At 37.9% G+C, this 7,107-nt stretch overlaps 1 long non-coding RNA gene across 1 annotated transcript; it reads left to right on the top strand.

Annotated features, from left to right (window-relative positions):
* Window positions 1-5,742: 5,742 nt before the first annotated feature.
* Window positions 5,743-6,808, top strand: LOC106939366 (uncharacterized). Its single transcript, XR_001422822.1, has 2 exons — window positions 5,743-6,056; window positions 6,146-6,808. It is a non-coding gene; the product is annotated as an uncharacterized LOC106939366 (long non-coding RNA).
* The last annotated feature ends 299 nt before the right edge of the window (window positions 6,809-7,107 follow it).

Here is a 7,107-nt window from a genome sequence, read left to right as displayed (position 1 = left end):
AGTCAGCTGGATAATGGATGAGTTTGAAAGAGGCAGCTTACAAATCTCCAGCACTCGCCTGACCCCCCTTGGTCTGCTCTGGGAGCCTGAACTGCTGTTTAGTGTGAACTCATGACGACGGGGTGGTGGGGGAGCATATAGGAAGAAACTAACTAACAGTTTGGCAAAGCAAAAAAAAAAATAAAAATGAAGGAAGGAAGACGGAGGTACGGAAAGAAGGAAGGATTTAAAGATGGTCTGGGAGTACATATTGCTTCACTATGGATAATTTTGTGTTAAACTGAGTCTTGCTTCTGTAAAGTTCAGCAGCTGTGCTTTAGAAAGCATCATTCCCCAAACAGATTACTTTGCAAAGTTAATTTTGGTTTTGAAATTTAAAAAAAAAGGCTCACAGTTTTTTTGTTGGTTTTTTTTTTTTCATTTCTTGCTGCAAATGAGAGTTTTGACGCCACTTTTTCTTTCTTTTTTTTCGTTGAATTTGCAAGTTGTATTCAGAAATATTAGCGATATGACGGTGCACGATCGAAATGGCTCAGGTTAATAAATCATTTTAAGAGAAGTAGAAAAACATTGGATGAAACAAATCCTCCAATGGCAGGACATCCATGGGAAACATGACCCTGAGTGCTAGGGGTCATCGCTCCTTGTCTCTGAGTCCTGTCCAAACTTTTCAATATTTACACTTCAATGTGCATTTTTACAGTGACTAGATCATTCAAACTAAGCTGTTTATTGTGCATGAAATGAAAAATTAATCTTTAAAGCCTAGAAGCATTGCATAATTACTAAAAACAAAATGTTATAATGTAGAAACAGTGTCCTGTGATGGACTAAGACCTGAACAGATGATCCTGACTGCTGGAGAAAGGAACCGGCTCCCTTTAGGTGGTGGATGATCTTTTATTTTTCTCTGGAATTGAAGAGAATCAGCAGAAAAAGGGACAGGCAAACAAACGCACACAACAACAACAACAACAAAAAAAGAAATATGTTTAAAAAAAATAATTATAATGTACAGCAATGCTAAACATACAAGGTAGAGAAACTATACTGTCATAAATGAATGTCTGATGTATTGTAATGAAGAACTGGTTATTTGCAAACAAGCGATTTAATTATTGAGTCTTAAACGAAATCAGGTTGTTTCTGTCGGAGTCAAGTGAGGACGGCTCAAGAAATTCTTCCATATGCTTTTCTTGTCAGCTAAATAATTTATAATGTGCTGTGGTTATTGATCAGTACTTCCTCTGAGGCTTCACCGTCTGACTTCCATCATTAGCGTTAACACACTGAGGTTAAGGCTGAACAAGCAACTTCAGTGCATTTCTGACCGAGTTTGGATTTCTCCGTCACAATCTTTAAAGGCTTAACGCGTTCCTTTACTCTCTCTGGGTTTTTCTGCTCTTCAAAAAGTGACGTGAAGGTTGAGTTGGGCATTCTGGGATGCAAATCCAGGAGTGCGATGCAAAACTTTGCACACTTTTTTGCTGACTCTGTCAGCTCTGCAATCTCCCTCCTTCATCCAGAGTTACCTCGCCGCTGCGCTCTTCAAGCATAATTGAACACGAACATCCACCTGACTAAGTCCTCTGAATGCTCCATTTCAAAGGACCCTTTGTTTTAAAAAAGAAAAAAAAAAAAACTTTGAATCAGTGATGTTGATGTCTCGTCAGCCCACGAGTCCTGTAGATGTCTGGCAACGAGAGGCCTGATAACACTGAAACACTATCAATTAATCATGGCTGCAGTGGCTCTGTGTGTGCTGTCATGGTTTATAAGTGGGGAAGAGCTCCCTCACAGAGTACACTATCTGCATGCTGGCTTATGATCTGTAGCTATTTATGCCTGACGACAGAGATGCTGCTGATGGGCTGTGCCCAAAAGGAGGAGTGTTTTATTTGTTGCCTTACAGAATAAGTGGGAAATTATCAGCACTTACTATTAGCTGAGAAGGTTTAGACCTGCAAACTGCAAAACCCAACGAATGGAGAGACGTTTGTTGGGGTTACAGGACAAATGTATTTATAATAATAACACTATGGTTATTGCAGGTCGAGCAATTACCTGTTAGATGACACGAATTAGTAAAAACGTGGTCAGATGAGTCAAATCCACAGAAGATTTTACTTTGAGGTATCTGATTAAAAAAGGGGTCGAGCAGCAACGCAGGGCACAGTTTTCCAAATGTTTGTGTGAAAAAAAATGTGAAAATCATTCATCCTTTTCCTTTCAATTCACAATTATTCACTTCTTTGGGTGGTCAATTACAAATCCCAATGAAATACACGGATGTTTGAAATTATAACGTGAGAAAATTAGAAAAATTCACAGAGTTTCCAAAGCGCTACAATTAATTCTGTGGGTCCCTATTAAGTTTAAGTTTAATACTTTTTAGATCTGAGTGTGTCCAAAATACGTACTTTCTTTTTCTGCAGTAAAGTTGACATAAATTCATCATATTTCAGTCAACACTTCCCCCCACAATTCAATACAAGCTTGTGCTTGAATTTCCAAATGGCATTGTTTGTTTTGTTGTTGTTTTTTTGTTTTGTTTTAATTTGAGCAACATGTTGCAGCTGCCAGTTTCCTCTTCTGCGTTTAATTATTAGTTTGTTTCTTTGCTGCATTATTACTTGCAGAAAAAAACTCCATAGGCCTTTCTTATGTAGTGAAGATCTTAGCGAAAGTGCTCCACACACCTGGCTGAGTGTTGCATGAAGTGCTTCATTCCAGATGCACCAACGCCCGCATGCGAGCCGAGCCGCCTTCTTGCAACACAACAAATGAAACACAAAATTAAGGGATGATGACTAAGGTTGCCTATGATGTTGTGAAACGAGTTATGAAATGTGTGGTATTTAAAACAAAAGGATCTAAAGAAAGGTAGCAAAATAATATGAGACAAATAAAACCTCTGAGTTATAGTAAGGCTGGCATGCAAATGCTCAACACGAGATGACATAATGTCCAATAAACTCAGCCCCACTGGCTAATTTGGAGATGTTTGAACAGTATAGTAGCAGCATGGATACATGTAATGAAAAGATTCATAGCCTGACTGGACTGAAAGATTACTTTGGCCTTAAACAGTCCAACACATTTGCCTTTTTTTTTCTTTTTTTCTTTTTTTTTAATGTGACATTAATCAGAAGTTCTTCAAGCTGTCTGTCTAATTTTCAATTAATAGCTCTAGGAATTTCAGTATTGGAGTTAATATATTTTATGTGCTCTCATAGATCTGATTAAGGAGACAGACGCAAAGGTCTGATTTAAATGCTGCTTTATTTTCCTTTTTTGTTTTTTTGTTATGTGGTTCCTTCCTTGATTTTAGGAGCCGTTTTATGCCTGAACTTATCATAGAAATGAGGCGTCATAAGTTCTTAAATATGTTTGATCATGTAAAATATTTAAGTGAGACAAAAAGTAAACAAACAAAAAAAAACACACATTAAAAGCTACATCAATAGAAGGCTTTGTAGTATTTCAACCTTCTTAATGCGACTCTTTCTCAATCTGAAGGTCCCGAAACTCAGATAAACACTTCCTCAGATCTTTTAGAATAACCAGCTCAAGTCTGCCTGGATGAATGTTTGTTCAGTCAAGCAGACACACCCAGAAAGAGATTCCAGAGTTCATTTCTACAATAGCTCCACCAGTGTTTTTTTGGTCATTTCACATAATGTTAACTGCTTTGCGTAAACTCCCATGCTTCATCATTTCCACAATTGGTTCTCCTCTCTTGCAGCCACCAAACACACATAGAAATATTACATCCCGTCTATCTAGAGACATATGAACAGTGATCAGTGGGAGACTGTTTTGGTTGTGTTTCTCCAAGTGCCTCCAATGCATTCTGTACATCTTCCCAGTAGAAAGGAAAGCAGGTGTTTAGTCTGCTGTAACTTCACTACAGGGCCAGTAATCTGAGCACAGGCTGTCCGGCCCAAAAGCCTGAATGATTTGCATTGTGCAACACACGGCAACAAAACAACCCTATCAAGATTAAAATTTGCCTTGGCACTCATTTTAAAATGTTTCCCCATCAATGTTAAGGCACGTAAGGGAAAGTTACGTGGCCTAAAACGCTGGAATGGAAAAGGGATTTTGTAAAATCAAAATATGTTTTTACTACAGTCTAAAAAAAAAATAGTCACAAGAAATGTACAAGCAATAAAAGTGTATAATCATTGATGGCATCTTTCTGAGAGCTGCATGAAACAATAAATCATCGTCAAACAAAACAAAAGTGTAATAAAAGTCGAAAGGGTGGAGTTCTGTTGGGTAATATAAAGCAGCTGATGGTAATGTTGCTCTCTACTATCACACGCACATTAACAGAGTACAACGAAGCTTCTGCTTTGTCACCGAGTATTTACCACTTCCTCCTCTCGCCCAGTCTCCTCCCCCCATCCGCATGTGGTATAGTACTACATGCTCTGGTTGACAGCTCATGCCGAGCCAGCACATTCCACATTATTACTACTTCAGATGTTTGTAACCAGGGAGCGCTCCCATTGGCCGAGACACCTCCAGCACTGAAGTCATGGGGAACCAATGAGGAAGAAGGCTCTGTGCAGACAAACTCAGCGCTTTAAACTGCACTCCCTCTGCTGGGGATTACCGAGAGAATCTGGGATGTAAATATGGTTGTGTATATTTAAATGATTATATTTCTCACTGCATCATTTTCTGTAACTTCATTTTAAGCTTTTTTTTTATTTTTATTTCTCCCCTTATTTACTCACCATCATTTTTCAGTCTGTATTATTTGTTACTTTAACAGTTTTTTTACCTTTTTGTCTCGTTTCTAAGCTGGAAAAGTATAAAAATATTAAAACTCATTTTCTAGGTTTATCAGCTGGAGTCCCACAGAGCTCAGTACTCCGTACAGATCCCTGTAGCATATAAATAATATGTGAATGTCAAGTTCACTTTGGGATTTTTCATATTATTTTAGTTACTACATGATAAGGTAGTCCAGTATGAAAATTGTACTTAAACCTCTAGTCTAGTATCGATATAAAAGAAAAATCACTTAGTTTTCATTATTGTCATATTTTAAAGAGATCCTTCTCACTTGGAAAAGTTCTGTCAAGTACACAAATGTTTGCCTGTTCATTAGAATTATGTATCATCAATATCAATTTTGTCTATCACTGCATAAAAAACAAAGTACCCCCCCCCAATCTTGAAAAAGTTTAAAATTTAACCCCCCCCCCCCCACCCCAAAGAAATCATGACAACAACCCTTGTATTTAAACAATATCAATATTATAAAGGCAATAGAAACAAAGAACGAAATAAATCTCTCATTCATCTAAGAAAAAAAAAAGAATTAACTTTTAGGTCCTCCCCCCTCACCCCCATTGTTAGAATAATGGTTCAGTCCAAAGTGAAGGAGGAGCAACAGCTGCGCTGCTAAGCTCCGTTAGAGCCAGGAGCTAGCTGTTAGCTGTGGCTCTACAGCACAAACAAATAACCTCCAGTAAGTAAATACATAAAGCAAAAGACATGAAACACGTTTTATTCACTTCCACTGCTCAATAGAGTGAAACACATTAATAAACATCAGTCCACAGTTCGTTAGTTCATTACTTTGGCTGAATCATGATAAACCGCCACCTTATGCCTTGGAAATCAAAACTAGCTAAACTGCTACATTGCTTTCATAGACTTAGTTCCTTTTCCTGTCGAAGGTAGCCAATATTCCAATCATTATTAGCTCTCCAACTCTTTAATAAGAAGAGTTTGAAACTGGAGCGGCTGAGCGTTACCTCTAGCCGACAGCTCTGTATGGGAGCCAAGAGCAGAGGGGCCACTGCAGCTGGCAGTACATAAATAAAGTATGCCTGTATTTCTTACTATCTTCAACGTAGAGCCTTTAAGACCACAAAATAAAATTTGAATATTTTTCTAGAAAACTGTTGCTGACCTTTAAATTTAAGTTATGATACTTAAATAATCAATTCCTACATATTTATAGGTTCTCAGTCATCCAGGACATGGATCACTGGACTGGGGTCTTGCTGCATGGCGTTTGTTCTCCTTGTCCATGTGTGAGTACTCCAGTTCTCTCCCATTCCTCAAAAATGAGCTTGTAAGATTAATGGAATACGTTACATGAGTACATGTTTTGTGTCTCTAGGTTGCCTTGAAATGGACTGGGGCATACACCACCTCTCATCCAGTAGCCGTTGGACAGGCACCTGCGACCCTGCAAGGATACAACAGACTACTTACGAGAACCTAATAGTTATCCATGCAATCTCTTCTCACACATTACATGAAGCAGATGCCTTTATTGAACCATCAGTGTAATAATATACCAAACAGCTATTTATAATGGTAAGCAACAAAAAAAGATGGGATTTATTGGCAAATTATAGGGGTTTTCTTTTCATCTTACATCTCAGGGAAAGATAGCTTGCATCTCTCTCAGTGCTCAGTCTCAAACCAGAAACTAACCGGTGCTTAATTTCCTATTCATAACTTTAATAGAGGCTCTTGTAACCTTGTGCATATTATTGTCAAAGATGTGGCCAATTCCCTGGTTTAAGTAAGAGATGCACTTAACAGATTGTCCACTTTATGTTTCTGATTATAATTCATTGCAGTGAGATTTTTCTTCTACTGCAGCCTGTAGAGATTTATAAACACCAATATATTTTATCAGACTGTTAAACTGCACTGAATGTGGTGATTGAATTGGGCAGCATTTACTGATCCAGTAATTAGCTATTCTTCTGAGATAGTACTCCATAAATGCTTTGAAAATAATTTGGTTTTATTAAAACTGAGCAAAACTCAACATATCTCTTTGAATCTACCGGTAACAGAAGAAGTTGTAGATTTTAGTGTTCTGAACGCACAGCTAAATCTCTGCGTTTCATAGTAAGATTGTGTCACAAAATATTACAACCGTCTCGTATCGACTGCATGAAATGTCCCGTCATTTTCCTGCTGTCGACCTCATTTCTGCTTGAAGCCTGTCGGCATCTTTTGCTTACGTTTGCTGGTATCACAGCCAACATTGTGACTGTTCTAGTTCACTGCGACCATGTTCATACAGAGGCAGCTGTTTTTATTTTAAAAAATAATTAAATAAAA

The sequence above is a fragment of the Poecilia latipinna genome, unplaced genomic scaffold (assembly GCF_001443285.1).
Source record: "Poecilia latipinna isolate Pla-1442-1.1 unplaced genomic scaffold, P_latipinna-1.0 Scaffold2847, whole genome shotgun sequence".
NCBI classification, from domain to species: domain Eukaryota; kingdom Metazoa; phylum Chordata; class Actinopteri; order Cyprinodontiformes; family Poeciliidae; genus Poecilia; species Poecilia latipinna.
Note: the sequence above shows the minus strand (reverse complement) of the source record. Positions and strands in the feature narration are given on the sequence as shown.